Source organism: Mus caroli, chromosome 7 (assembly GCF_900094665.2).
Source record: "Mus caroli chromosome 7, CAROLI_EIJ_v1.1, whole genome shotgun sequence".
Lineage (NCBI taxonomy): Eukaryota > Metazoa > Chordata > Mammalia > Rodentia > Muridae > Mus > Mus caroli.
The window spans coordinates 24,208,399-24,223,422 of record NC_034576.1 but is presented as its reverse complement, the minus strand read 5'-3'; the positions used below and the strand labels follow the sequence as shown (position 1 = coordinate 24,223,422).

The following is a 15,024-nucleotide window of genomic DNA, read 5'->3' as shown; positions in this document are numbered from 1 at the left end:
TCCAAATGGTGGTCCACACCTATAATCCCAGCATCAGAAGTCTGAAGCAGGAGGATTGCACTGTCAAGGCTAGCCTGTGGACTAAACATCATTATATAAAGCCTGTCTCAAAACAGAAGAAACCAAACAAAAGCCAAACGTGTTTTAGGGTATCAGTGATCAGGCCCTGATGTCATATTGGGGGTGTGGGGATACCATCTAGTGAGATGACTAGATACTTTGGGGAAACTTACACTGAAATTACAATTTAGAATCAACACTGGAGATTCTGTTACATGGTTTGGGGGAGTTTCAATCCGATATTGTAGTTTGAATGTGCTAAGAATGAGGTCATACGAGGAGTGGAGTCCCGAGGCCCATTAGGCCAGATACTCTGACGCCTTGATGTCTGTCAAAGGTTTACTGAGGAAAGCCTAATTTGTTTGCCCATTACAGGGCCCTCGATTCTAATTTGGGGGTGACTGTTAGTTTAGGAGTAACTCATAAAGTTACCGGTATTGATTTAGGGAAGTCTGAGCTAAGACCCTCTCCCTTATCCTTAGTTACCTCTAGGCCCAGAGCCTTTGTTTGGGGATGAAAAGGACCAGGGCCCCAAATCCTCTCTGTGGTGTCTGAGGCTGGGCTACAAAGCAAAGAAGTGGAGGTTTATTCAGGTCACCTGAGATAACCCATTTGAAGACCTGGGCCTGACGCTGACGTCTTCTCATGAGGGGGTTCACAGGCCTGGTTTTGTGGGTACCTAATGTGTCCTTTATGGAAATCTGATAGGGCTCTGGGTCCCCTCTATGTCAGCTCGGAGAGCTGCACCCTGGAAACGTTCAGGGAGACAGGCCAGTTGGGGCTGCCTTTCTTGGGGAGGGTCACATGCCTAGAATGCATGCCAAGGATGAGGTGAGGTGGGGCGCTGCGGAGGGAGCAGGCTGCAAGCAGGGGTTCCCGCGGGAAGCGGAGCGCAGCGGGGCAGCCGGCGGCGGGAGGGCGAGCGCTGGAGTGACAGCAGAGGAAGAAAAATGGCCCGAGAAATCAGAGTGGACGCGCTGGGGGCGCGAGTCCGGGAGCGGGTGGCGGCGACGGCTGCGGGTGGGGGCCGCGCCTCGGCCTCCAGGGATGCCGCCCGCTCGCCTGTCGGGTCCCCGTCCTGGAGGCCACATCCAGCGATCCGACGCTCTCCCTTAACTCTCTTCAGCGCACCCCCTCCTGGCCCCAGGCCCCCCGACCGCGCGGTGCAGGTCCCCCTCTGGTGTGCACATAGCCTCCCTCCGTGTTCTAACCCTCTCCCCCAAATTGTAACCCTTCTTCCTATGTTCTTCCCCCCCGCCCCCGCCCGCGTTCTAGACACCTTGTCGGCAGTCCAGTCCCCTTCGCCGGCGATGTAACCCCTCTTCCCGCGTTATATCTCTTCTCTCCAGGTTCTTCTCTTTCTCACTGCCTGCGTTCTAGTCCTCCCGGCTTCATGCTAATTCCCCAGCCCACCCCACCAACCTTCTACTCGGCCTCGCCTGCGTTCGAACCCCTCTTACCGACGTTCTAGCATCTCCGCCTGCACTCTAGTGCCCCCCCCGCCTGAGTTCGAACCCCTCTGCATGCGCGCTCTAGTTATCCCCATGGAGTTCTAACCTCCCCGCCTACGTTCTAATCCGCCCTACATCCCGAGTCGCCCAGGTTCTGAGCTGTCTGGATTCCATCACCCTTTCCCCGCCCTGCCCTAGGCCTCCTCCCCTTTTCTAACTCTGCTCTTGCAATCCAACTTCCTCTTTCTCCAGTCCCCCGGGTACCCCTTTAGTGCCCCCCAAGTCCCTTGCCAGGGTTGCGAGCGGAAATGGGGGGGGGGCGGCGGGGGGGGGGGGGGGGGGGGGGGGGGGGGCGGCGGCCAATGGAGCGGGAAGCAGGACAAATGAGGCCCGGCCCGCGCGGCCGACAGGCCCCTCCATCTTCCCATTAGCGCCTAATGGCCCCCCCGCCGCCGCCTGATGAAGATTTATCGGCCCCGGAGCCCCCGCCCCCCGGCCCGGCCCGGCCTCGCCGCACCCGGCCCCCGCCGCCCTCCCGCTGCGGACACCTGATGAAGCCGTCACAGCGGCGGGAGGGGCAGCTGGCGACCTCGACCAACGCTAGGCCGAGACCTTACAGGGTCGCCAGAGTTCTGGGAGCCAGAGAGTCCCTGAGACCCGGGACCTGATGGCTAGGGAGCCCCGACAGTCAACCGGACCCCTAGGTCTGAAGGAGGGCTGGACCTGGATAGGGCGAAGGGAGGAGGACAGATGGGTCTGAACTCCTGGGAATAAATGAGGGAGGAAGGCTAGGGCCTGGACTCCTGAATGGGAAGGAGGAGGAGGGCTGGGGTCTGGAGCCCTGAGTCTGAGGAAGGAGGGCTGGGGCCTAGACACTTGAGTCTAACTAAGAAGGGCCATGAGTAACTGCAGAGGGCTGGCCTGGCCCCTTTTGTATGAGGGAACAGAAGCTCAGAAGTTGGGACTCTTGGAGTCTTGGGGAGCAAAAGGCTGAGAACTGGACTCCTGGGCCCCAGGCTGGGAGCTTGGCACTGGGGGTGGGGTGGGGGGGCTGGGTTGGGAGGCCCCTGATTGATTTCTGTTTACCGGCTGTCCCCGCAGGCGGAAGAGCGAATCGCGCCCCATCCATCAACAGGCTCGAAGCCTCCCTAATAAAAACATTTTACTCCTAAATGATCTCGAACTAATTAACTCAAAGTGTTAATTAAAGTTTGCGCAGACAGCATTGTCATCAGGGAGGGCGGTGGATCCATCTTCCTGAGAGAGAGACAGGGTTTGGGGGGGCCTGCGGAGAAGGGGGCTCCCCATCCCCCCTGCAGAATTCTATCCGATGAGTGTCATAGTGTCAGTCCATCCTGGAGTCTGCATGTCTGGCCATGTCTCCCCATCAAACCTTCATTAACATGGAACTTATCTGTGTCTTGAGTATGAAGTGATGCTCTATGTGGACACACATGCTTGTGTGTCAGAGCCTGTCTGTGGACACATTTGGCAGAGACTGTCAGTCGTGTGTGTAGAGATGTGTGTGTGTATTCCTGAGTACCTGGACGTGTGCGTGTGTGTATTCGAGTTGTACGCATGTTTTTGAGTTTGTGTATGCATGTGAATTTGAGTCCAGGTATGCGTGTGGACACACGTATGTTTGGATCATGTGTGTCAGGGTTTGTGTATGCACAGGTGTCTTGAGTCCTGGTATGCATGGGCCCCGGTATGTTGGGTTGTGTGTGTACTGGTGCACGTGCAGGATGTGTGTGTACAGACCCCCCTGTGTGAGCATGATGTGTGTGGCCAGTGATGCCTAGCAGCTTGTGTCCCTAGACAATAAGGATCTTGGGGCCCCAGCTGTCTCCCTGAGCATTCCCTGGAGAAGGCAGGAATATAGGTCCAGGGAAAGGCCGGAGAGAGAGCAACCTGGCCCAAGTTCGTTTGTCCACCTCTTCCTTGGTCTGCCACTGCTAGAGGGGCAAGGAAGCTGGGGCCAGGACAGGCCACCAGGCCATGGGCATCGGTGGGGTGGCTGGCTGGGCGGCCCCGGTGTGAGCTCATACATCAGGGCTGACAGGCTCCGAAAGCCCCGGAATTAAAACCTAAATCGAATATTGATCACCCGCTCCGGCCGTGGCGTCCACGCCGCCCCCCGCCCCCCCAGCTGCTTCACACTTGCTCCTTGCTCCCAGTGCTCAGAGTCGCTGCCTTCACTGTCTTTCTCTCTGTCCTTCCCCTCGATTTCTTCTCCCTTCCCCCTGCCCCTGGCCTTCCCTTCTGTTCACTCTTCTTTGGTCCCAGTGAGTACCCTGTTGACCAGTGACAGAATCAGAGGGAGGGAGGCAGGGAGGCAGGGAGGCAGGGAGGCAGAGAGAGAGAGAGAGAGAGAGAGAGAGAGAGAGAGAGAGAGAGAGAGATGGACAAACAGGCCCAGACACAGAAATGGTTAAACACAGACACACAGACAAACTGGATGACCAGAGAACACTGACACACTGACAAAATGCAGACTGATAGACACAGGCATCACTGCAAGTCACTCCCTGAGTCACATACTGACAACATCCGCCTCACAAAAATCCTGCTCACAGTGGTGGTGACACTCCGATATAGGCAGGCAGACACCTACAGGCCACTGGTTTACACACACACAAGGTCACACAGGCATGGATGGGGTGATGACATAGACAGGCTGAATGCATTGCAAGCTACACAGACAGAGAGAGACAGAATCAGAGAGCATAAAGTGTCCATGCAGACAGACAGACACACCGAGTGACAGAGGACACAGACACACCCCTGCACCCTCCTTGCCCAATCATCTTTACACTTCCCACCCTAGACAGCACCCCCAGTCTGAGTCTAAAACCCACAAAGGTTCCCTGTACAAGGGAGGGGCTCCTGCACCTCAGCCTTATGTACCCCCAAGAACGGGGGCTGGTGTAAGTGGGCAGCGGAAGCCTGTCAGTCCTCTATCTGAATCCCCATAAATGAGGAGAGGGATCCCCGTGGACAGAGGCAAGGACAGCACCAAGGTCATCCTGTCCAACTGGCCAAGAAGCTAGGCCTCTGTCCCTGATACCACCTGTGGGATGGAGGCCAGACAATAAGAAGGACTTCCTGGGCCATGAAGGTTGGGAAGAAGGGGAAACTCAGGGTAGGCAGGGGTGCTGCCCTGGCCCCCACCCCCACCCTGAGAAGCTTCCTAGCTGGGGTGGGCGGCAGCAGAGGCAGGCGGTGGTGGCGGCTGCCGGGGAGAAGATGAATCTTTCATGAGTGATTTGCGGCCGCCTCTTCTCGTCCCGTGTTGTTTAATGTTTCAATTTGGGCGAAAGCAAAACATTCAATCAGGCGGATTAAGTGCGTAATGCGTCTCATCGCTCAATCTGTCGCCTCCGCCGGGCAGCCCGCCGGGTGGGGGGGGGGACTGGGAGGGGGTTGGCAGGCAGAGACCCCAGGCCAAGGTAGTCCCTGTCCCCAGCTCTCCTCCTAGGATTTGCCACCAGAGCCCCTCCGCTTGGACGGTCTCACCAGACTGCAGGGTCTCAGAATCCAGGCTAGCCTCCTTTGCCCCTCCCTATACCACCCTCTGCTCCATCCCTGGCTCTCCACTTGGCTTTGGGGGGGGGGGACTCTAGCATCATAGCCATATTCCCCCCATCTTTGTCCACTTCTTTCCTGTCCTTCTGGGCGTGTGTGCCTGATTCTGCTTCAGTCTATGTGTTTCTCCGTGAGTGTCTGCCCTCTGTCTGACTCCTCTCTGGCTATTTCCTGTAGCTTCTCTCTTCCTTCTCTGGACCTGTCCCCAGTGTTCCTTCACCCCAACTGTCTCAGCCCCATGGCTCTCTGCCTCACAGTATCCCTACAGGTCTTGCATCCCATTCCCTGGTTGACAACTTTTGATACTCTCAGTCTCTGTCTGCTGCTCCTGAGACCACCTCGGTCCAGTCTTCCTCACCTTTATTTCTCCCTCTTCCATGACTCCCCAGCCACACTTGTCCTTTCCTCTTTGGAAACTAGTCTGTCAGTCCTCTGCCTGACCCTGTTCATCTGTCCATGTTTATCTCGGTCCCTATCTCTCCATCTATCTCCACCCCACCCCCCTTTCCTTCTCTAGTCTGTCTTTACTGGGGCTAATGTCTCTCTCTAGCTTCCCTCTTGAGCTACCATGGTCAGCAACCGTCCCTTCGGGGACCCAATTTCCATGTCCGCTAGGGGGCAGCAGGCCCAGGCTTTACTGCTGGGGAGAACCTCGGAGGCTGAGGGGCTTCCATGTGGATCAAGTGGTGTCCAGGCTTCAGGGCTCCTCCCCCAGGCTCTGAAGTTCAGATCCAGCCTCCTCCCTCAAACCAGGAGGTCCAGACCTCGGCCCTCCTCCCTCAGACCCACAGTGTTTTCCTGGAGTCCCCCCTCCCCCATCTCCTCCATCCAGGCAGCCTTTGACCAGCTCAGGGATAAATGGAAATTTCAGCTGGGGGACTGACAGGCTCTAACCAGAAATGTTGTCACTACTGCCTGTGACTGAGACCCCATGGGGACAGCCAGGCCAGGGCCCCATAGTGTGCGCAGGCACAGGGCTTGAAATACACACAGATGGGAGTCCAGGAAACCAGACTGGAATGTTTGCACAGATGCCAGGACATAGGGACATGCATGCAGTGCCACCACCCACCCCCAACCACAGCATCCGTCAGCCACTCCATCACCCCCTTCCCCACCACCACATACACTGAGCTTCTGCCCATCAGAGCAACTTTGGAGAACAGTATATCCCCAGCATGAGTGCCGCCCCCAGCCCAATGCAGACCCCACAGCTCTGCATTTGCTCCCCCCCCCCCACCATGCTATCCCTTCAACTTTTACCCCTGCCCCTTCATGCCCTTCGGGAACCATTCCTGTACAGCCTGGTTCCCTCCTCTCCTACCCCTGCTCTATTTCTTGCTCCAGCTCCCTAAATTTCCCTCATTCTCAGTCTCCCTCCCTCCCCACATCTCTCTGTCCTTTCTTTCTGTCTGTTTTTCCTGCTGCTTTCTTTGATCTGGCTTTTGTCCCCATTTCTCTGAGTCACAAGAACAAGCTGCTAACACCTAGGACGTCCTCTTGGGAATCCTCTTGATGACTCTGTGCTGTACTTTCTTATTGTCTGTCTGTCTGCCTATTCATCTGTCCGTCTGTCCGTCTGTCTTTGTGTGTGCTTTATCTTGCCTGTATCTCTGAGTCCCTGTCTCCATCTAACTAAGTTCCTGGCTCCCAAGTTTCTCCCCCCTCCTGTGCCTCCCTGTCTCCTAGCCTCTGTCCCTCTATCTCCCATCCCTGTCGCTCTGTCCATCCATCTCGATCTCCCTCCCAGCCCCTCCCTCCCTCCCCCCTCTCTCCCTCTCTGTCTCACTCTTCGCCTCTCTCTTTTCTCTCTCAAGTGTTTTCAATTTTATTCTGAGTGGAATTAACTACCCCTGATGTCAAATTGCCGCCGAAATCGATAATAATATCTTTACAAAAGAGGATATTCTTCTCTCGGAGAACGGCCTCTGAAAAATGGAAAATTTAGTCGAAATTGATTCATTACTTGACACTTTATAGAACGGCTGCGTATTGATCGCACCTGTCATGTCCCATCTCCCCTAATCGAAGCTGAAGGCCGGCTCCGATGCCTGCTATTTTTCATAATTCCACCGCAGCCGACAGCTCCACAAACACCGCGCTCTCGCTCAGCCTCCACCTCCCGCGCTAGCCACCGCCGCGCGCGCCCTCGGCCTGGCCCTGGCCCCACGGCCGTGCCGTTCCAACACCGAGTCCCTCGGTCCATCTGTCCATGGAGTCCCAGGATGCCCTCTGTCTGTTCTCCCTCACCCGAGGCCACTCTCCCTTGCCTTCCCCCACCCTGGCCCTAATCTGTCTGTCTGTCCTTCCCTAGGTTCCCCTCTCCATACCTCTTTCTGTCTTCGGAATGTCTTCCCGCCCCCATCTGTCTGTCTGACTCTCCCCCCCCCCCCCTCTCCTTGAGCTTCCTGGCGCCTCCTTCTGCCCCTTCTCGTGCCTTCCTCCACCTCCCATGGTCCCTCTGGAGCTCTTAGGTCAGGGTGGGTGTCAGTTGTGGAGGTTTTTTTTTGGGGGGGGGAGTGCTACAGCCTGCAATTCCCTCCCCCATCAGACTCACTTCCCGAGTCCGACATCCACAGTCAACCTGCCTTAATTCCAGCTTCCCCATTCCTCCTAACCATTCCTCTCTCTGCCTCTTGAGAGTCCCGGGCTCCGTCCAGCCTCCTTCCCTAGCCAGTGAGGTACACTGTGCTTGGCCCCGAAGGTACTGAAAATCAGACATAGGCCCTGGCTTCAAGGAACCCGGAGCCTCCCAGGGATGTTGTTGTCAAGATCCTCCGAAGGGTTTGGGGTGACAGGGATGGTAATATGGGAGTTCAAAGCTGGGGTGCTGATGCAGCTGGGACTGTCCATAGAATCCAGGTGGACTACCCCATACCCTGGAGTCCATGTGCCCCAGACCCACTTCCAACACCATTTAGCTGTGGAATAGTGGGCAAGAGAGGTCTGTGCCTCAGTTTCCCCATTGGTAAAATGGAGATAATGCAGATGACAGTATATACGTACCTCATAGGTTGTGAGAACTGGGTTAATGGCACACAGCACGCAGGTGTGTGGTGCAAAGGGGACCCACAAAAGTGTTCACCACTCTGACGACTGGCCAGTGTGGAAGGACCAGACTCATTCAATACCCAACAAGCCTTGCTTCTGCTCCAGTGGCCTCGGGCTGCTGTGGGGGAGGGGTTGGGACAATAGGTTCTCAGAGGTGAGAAGTTTCATCACTGGTAGCTGCTCCCAGAGGCAACCTTCAAGGAGGGTCGGTTCCCAGAAAGCTTCCTACCTCGCCCCTTAGGGGCTTTGAGGTTTAATGGTCATCATAGCTCTCAGATGCCCTCTCTGTCTGTGGGCAAAAACTCAGTCCTCTGGGTGTCGAAGGCTAGTGAGGATGTTCCCACCCCAGCCTCTCTCCACACTCTCTTAGAGGACATTACACACCCCGAGGGCATCCTTTCTCTACAGGGTATTAACTACAGTTTTGTGCTCCTGCAGCCCCCCTAGGGAACTTAACTACAGCTTAATGATCCCCCTCCTGTGAGATGCTTCCTACAGGCAAGTGGGTGTTGGTGACACTGCTAAACAGTGAATACGCAGACCCAGGGGGTGTGACACTTCTGCATAGGAATGCCTCACCCGCAGAGAAAGCTCCAGCTTTAACTGTGCACCTACTGTGTGTCTTACAAGGCGCTGCACACACCAGTGGCCACCTTTCACGTATCCTCTCCATCCCCCAGGGCTCCAGAGACAGAATGTAAATCTTGAGAAGGTTTACTGCACAGAAAGGGTTATGGAGACTGAGAGGCACTTGGTGGGGGGCCATGTGGGGGGCACCAGGAGAGGTCTGAACAATCGGATATGAGTTGGTCAGGTAACCAAGGGCTTCTGATCTCCCCTTAGAGGAGGGGGAGTATTAGATACCCCGACTGGACATTAAGCTTCTTAAAGGTGTTAGAATCTCTGGGATTTCTGAGTGGCCCCCTGAGGGGCTGTCTTCACCTTTCCTAGAGCAGAAGGTTTAGAGAGAAGGTGTGAGGCCCTTTGGACATCGGTCCTCAATGGTCTTTGGTGTTGCTAAGATTCCAAATAGCCTACCTGCAGGAAGGGTTGCAGGGTACAGTGCGGTCCCGTGTGTCATCTGGGTGTTACATTCTGAAGGTGTTCCCCTTTCATAGGTATCCTACCAGAGCACACTTTGTGACCATAAATGCAACAGTAATGACCCCTCCCTTTTTCCTGAGACAGCCAAGGCTCACCTTGAACTCCAGATCTTCCTGCCATACTTACCTTCTGGGGCGCAGGAAAGATAAGTGACACACACACACACACCATTTCTAGATAGAGGGTTTTGGTTGTTGGTTGTTTGATTGATTGATTGATTGATTGATTGATTGACAGGGTTTCCCGGACCTTGCTAAGTAGACCTGGAATTCAGAGATCCACCTGGCTCTGCCTTCTGAGTGCTGAGATCAAAGGCGTGTGCCACCCAGCCTGGCTCCCAACTAGTGTTCTTAAGGAGTCCCATCTACCTACAGGGTAGACACCAAAGGGTGTCTCACATTCCTGAGGGAACTCCTGTAACTTCCTCCAGGGCATTCAGAGTCCTGCTCTGGTGGTGGCAGCTCTCTACCTCTGGGGAATGTAACCATGCAACTAATGACACACCCGAGGTCACACGCTTTACTTCCCAAGGGCTTCAGTACAGCTCTGGGAAGCAGTGCTCCCAGTGGGGGTTGGAGGATCGGACTTCCCGCTAACCTCCCCGGGTTTGAACAAGGTGGAACCAGGTCAGTCAAACCTAGCTTTGCACAAGTTTTAGTAGATTACTTGGGAAAAATCAATGCTTATAGCAAGCAATGCATTTGACCCACCCACCACTCTGAGTTAGCCCATTTTCAGATAAGGAAACTAAGACCCAGTGACGTAGCCAAAATGGATGATGAATGTCTGCTCTTGAAGGGCTGGAGTGGTGACTGCCACTTAAGGGTTCTGGACACAAAGTATCCATTTGGGCATGCCAGTCTTGCCTTGAAACATAGTTGCTCCTCCTGGGAGAGGCCGCTCTTCCCCCCAAATAATGAGGTTTAGAGGTCAGGTTGTGGTGGCAATATGCTGACAACCTCAGCATCTGGGAAGTGGAGGCAGGGCAGGAAGAGCAAGAGCTCAAGGACAGCCTCAGCTACATAGTAATATGCTGAGTCCAGCCTGGGCTACGTGAAACCACAATCCAAACAAAACACAATGAGTTCTTGGGGCTTGGCAGTGGGGAGAGGCCTGAGTGGGGAGTGAGGGGAGAGTACAAATTGGGGAAGGGAGGCCCCAAAAGGGTGGAGTTGAGAGGGGAAAGGGAAGGTGATCAGTTAGAGAGCAAGGTCAAGCTGCAGCAGAAGGTCCCATGGATGATGAACTGCTCTGGGGGTCCTGGAGATGGTTGATAGTATCTTTCAGTGAGAGCAAACTGGCTGAGCCTTTCCCAGCAGGTATGCACTGTGAGACCAGATCGGCGCCTGTGTGAAGGAAAGCGCCTCAGGGTGTCCAACCTGGACTCCGGTCTGTGATTGTCCAGTGTGGGTCTGCACCCTGATGTGGGGTATGTGTCGCTGTGACACCCTGTGTCTGTGCACTCCCTGTGAGGGTGGATCAGGAAGGAAGCGATGGATGGGGGGGGGGGTCGGCTTGTGTGAAGAGAGTTTGTGTCTAGAATAAAGGTCATGCTCGCTGGTGATGTGCCGGGCTCTGTGTTTTGTGGTGCAACTGTGTCGTGTGTGTGTGTGTGTGTGTGTGTGTGTGTGTGTGTGTGTGTTTGCATGGTCTATGTCACTGTTTCTATGGGTTCCTATGTCTGCGTGTCAGCTGCCCAGTCCAGGCTATGTGTGTGTGTGTGTGTCCCTCCTTGCATAGGCCAGGATCCCCTTTACCTATGCGCAGCAGCGGTTCCTTCTCTACCGCCTGTCCGTCTGTCTGCGAGTCTTCCCCATGTAGGACAAGGAGGAGGTGGGGAGGAAAGGGGAAAGGTGTTAGGGGTGTCTCTCTGCCCCTACCCCACCCCCACTCTCTCAGTCCCGGGATCGAACCTTATTTAGAGTCGCAATTCGACATCTGTTTTCAAATTTGATCAGCTCTGAACTTTATTTTCCGAGTTTGAGGAAAATTATATTCCATCGATCGCGCGCCCGCCCCCTCCCCCGCACAGCCGCCGCCGCCGCCTCCATATATCTGCGCGCCGAGCCCGGCCGGGCGGCCACGAGGGCGGGAGAACGCGCCGCGCCAAAGAGGAGCGAGGAAGGAGGAGGAGGAGGAAGAGGAACTGCAGGAGAGGAGGGGGCTCAGAGACACGGTCCCCCGTGTCCTGGCCCAGAGCTGGGTTCCCAGCTTCCCGCGTCCGTCCTCTGAGCGCGTCTCTTTTGGGGTGTCTCTTCTCTGCATCTCCCCATCTCTGCTCGTGCCCCTCGTCTCTGTCTCCCTGTCTCTGTCACGCTGTCTCAGGGACTTCCAGACCCCATCCTCTCAGTCTCCGTCTTCGCGAGACTCCGAACATCCTGTGTCCCTCGCCCCGGGGTCTCCTTCCCCAGGACGCCGCGGGGCCATGGCTGCGGGATCCGAACTTTAAACACTTCTCCCCGGACCGGAGCGGATGCGCAAGGCGCGGAAAGTGAGTGAGCGCCGCGGGCCGTCTCAGGGGCGGGGATGAGGGGCGGGGATTGCTGTCCGGGGCGGGGGCCCGGGGCACGGGAGGTGGTCCCCAGAGACCCCGGGACAGCTTGGGGGTCGTCAGCGGGGCACGGCTGTGCCTTAACTCTGGGGAGTTGGGGGGAATCCCGCCGGAGCATCTCGTGGACAGGGGTGCGAGGTGGGAGGGATGAGCCCTGGAGATAGGAACTCGAGACTAGGGTGCAAGGTATGGGAGAGAAGAGTGTGCATATGGGAGCCTTGGGAATGGGACAACAGGACATACTAGAGTGTGACTATTTGGGGATGGGGCTGAAGGCTGACTTGAACTTGGGTCTGGGTATTTGAGCCTGAGGAGGCTGGACATTTAGGACCAGAGTACCATGGGTTTTAAAGGTCAAGATTGGAGCTTAGAGACTAGAGTCGGGGATATTTGGTGCTGAAACCCCAGCTCTTTGGAGATGGAGTTGACTCGTCGGGGATGGAGGTCAGGACTGGGGTTGTGGATGCTTGGGGCTGAGGATCAGCGCTGAGGATTTGGATCTAGGAGAGAGAGAAAGGAAGTCTGGATTGGGGCTGGAGTTCAAGTCTGAGAGTCTACAAAAATGTACCTGCATATTTGGCGTGAGAGATCACAGGATCTATGGGAAGAATATTGGAGCCAGACCTGGGGTCAGCCCATTTGGGGGCAAGAAGTGCCTAGACTCGAGCTTTGGTCTGGGGATGTCTTGGACCCCCTGTGTATTCATCCTTGGACCACCTCTGCCATATCTTCACTGCCCAAGTATCTCTTCACTGTCTCTCTGTCTCTGTCTCTGTCAGCATCTCTGCATCTCCTTCCAGCTCTCCAAGGAACCAGGAGCAACTAACTCCCAGGATCTGTCTCTCTAACTCTTTATCTCTGTTTCTCACAACACCACTCTTACCTTGGTGGCACTAACCCTTAGACTACCCCTCCCAGATTCCCTGTGCCTATATCTCTCCCCCGCAGCATCTCTCTGTCTCTCACTATCTCTCCGTCTCTGTCTCCCCCAGTATCTCTGTCTCTGTCTCCCCCTCGCTGGTTTCCGCTCAGATTAAGCTGGGGACCTAATTCCAGGCCCAGGATCGAATTTTCTGGCAACAAAGGGAAATAGCGAATCGATCGGTCGCTCCGGAGATTAAGAGACAAGCGGCGCGCGGATCTATCACGGCTAAACGGCCCCCCCGCCCGCTCCCCCCGCCCCGCCGGCCCGCGGAGGCCCAGACGCGCTCCGCATCGCCAAACAGCCTCAGGAGCCCGAGCTGCCCGGCAGGCCCAGGCTTCCCCAAGCCCCGAGCTAGAGCCACGGGAGGAACCTGACAGCTCGAACTGGCTCCTGGGAAGACAGCACACCTGTGCTTCAGGTAACACCCTCCACCCGCACCCCACATCCAACTCACCTGCGCCTCCATGTTCTCCCCGTCTGGACCTAAGGGAACATGGCCTGCTTGGGACTGTCATCTGTTCCCCTCACATGCTTCTGGGGCTCACAGGGCAGGTGCACACAGGGTCCTCCAGATCGCTGCCCCAGAGAGGCTCATTAGCATAACTTAACCTGTGCCCTCTCTTACCTGCTCTCCCAGGTTACACCTGTTTCCCCAAATCTGAGCCTCTATCTGAGCCTTTCACCAATTCCATTTCTCAAGTCGCACGGTCCCCTGCGACACTCCAAACCTTTCCCTCAGTTGTCTCAGAGAACTTGATTCTCACAAGCCATGATATGTAACCTATGCCTCACCCCCAGCAATACCTGTTTCACACACACACACACCTCTTTCTTTGCACATAGCAGCATGACCCCACCCACCCTCCTCATCCACCCTTATACCCGTCCTTCCAAAACTACACTCATGTGACCCCCACAGCCTCTCTGCCTGCATGGCCCTCCCTCACACTCACGGGGCTGTAGCTCGGTTCACAGAGCACTGAGTTCCATGCCCAGCACTGCATAAACCAGCATATATACCCATGAATCCAGCACTCACTCGGGAGGTAGCAGAAAGGAAGGAAGATCAGCAGTTCAAGGTCACCCTTGGCTACAGAGTGAGTTTGAAACTAGCCAGGGCTGTGGAAGACCCTGCCTGTCTCCAAACCCAACACACTTCCTGCCATCTTTTTTTTCTAAACCCACCTTCCCCACTGGTCACAGAGACAGATACACCCTCCTCTGCCACCTACTCTCCAGCCCCAGGCCCCCCCCCCCCGACAGCTCACAGGCATCCCTTGCTAACATGTGTATCTTTCCTGATAGCTCTGCCTGTCCAGCAGAGCCTTGTCCACGGAGACACCGAGAGCCGCATGCCTGGTGCTGGTAACTTCTCGTCGTCTCTAACACCTTGTCTCTACAAGACATGTCCAGGCTGTTGGCCATGGACACTGCCTGACTCGTACACATTCCCCCACATCTGTGCCTCAGATTCCAGATGTCCCATCTCTTCTACACACTAAGCACACGTACTTCACAAGGCTGCACAAGGTCACACCTGCCCCTCCACACCTGTTCCTCGTCTTTCTATCCCCCCGGGCATCACCACCCTCCATCTCTCTGCCTTACACCTCTCTTTCTCAACATCCTCCAAGGGGGACACAGACTTCTGGGCAAACCTGGTATCCCAGAGGCACGCACTTCTCTCCTTGTACCTGCTCTACCTCTCTCTGCTTATTCCTACACATGTAACAATCCTCACTCCTTGGTAAACATCACGGAGCATCAGTGAACCTGCTGATACACCAGCCCACCCCTCATCTTCACTGTTAAGCCCTCTCAACCTGTTGCTCACACCCTTAAGGACCAGTCCTTCAGATCCTATCTTATCTCCAATTGCTCCATCTCAGAACCACCAGTCCTTCCTCATAGCCCATCTCCATCCAACTAGCTCCCTAGGGACTGCTCACCTCCTTAGGGCATTTTGCTGCTTGTGAGCAATGCCTGTAACATTTGCTAAACATGTGTGAGACCTGTGGCCAGACACCTGCATAGCTGCTCCCTGCATCATAGAGACCTTAATCCAGGCCTAGTGACGGGAAGCTTCAGAGGCAGGAAGGTCAGAGTTCAACCTACCTGAGCAATTTTGTGAGACTGTCAGGGTTTGGGGGTGTAGCTTGGTGGGAGAACACTGCCTTATATGAAGGAATAAAACCCGAGGTTCAACTCCAGGCACTGGGGAGGGATATGTATGTATGTATTGTGTATTATGTATGTATATGCATACATATATGTACACACACACACACACACACACA

At 55.5% G+C, this 15,024-nt stretch overlaps 1 protein-coding gene across 1 annotated transcript in view; it reads left to right on the top strand.

Moving 5' to 3' along the window:
* Positions 1-11,391: 11,391 nt before the first annotated feature.
* Positions 11,392-15,024, top strand: part of LOC110297412 (ETS domain-containing transcription factor ERF) — a 17,778-nt gene continuing 14,145 nt past the window's right edge. The window contains exon 1 of the mRNA XM_029479095.1: positions 11,392-11,742. The gene's annotated coding sequence lies outside the window, so the exon portion shown is untranslated. The remainder of the gene's footprint in view (positions 11,743-15,024) is intronic.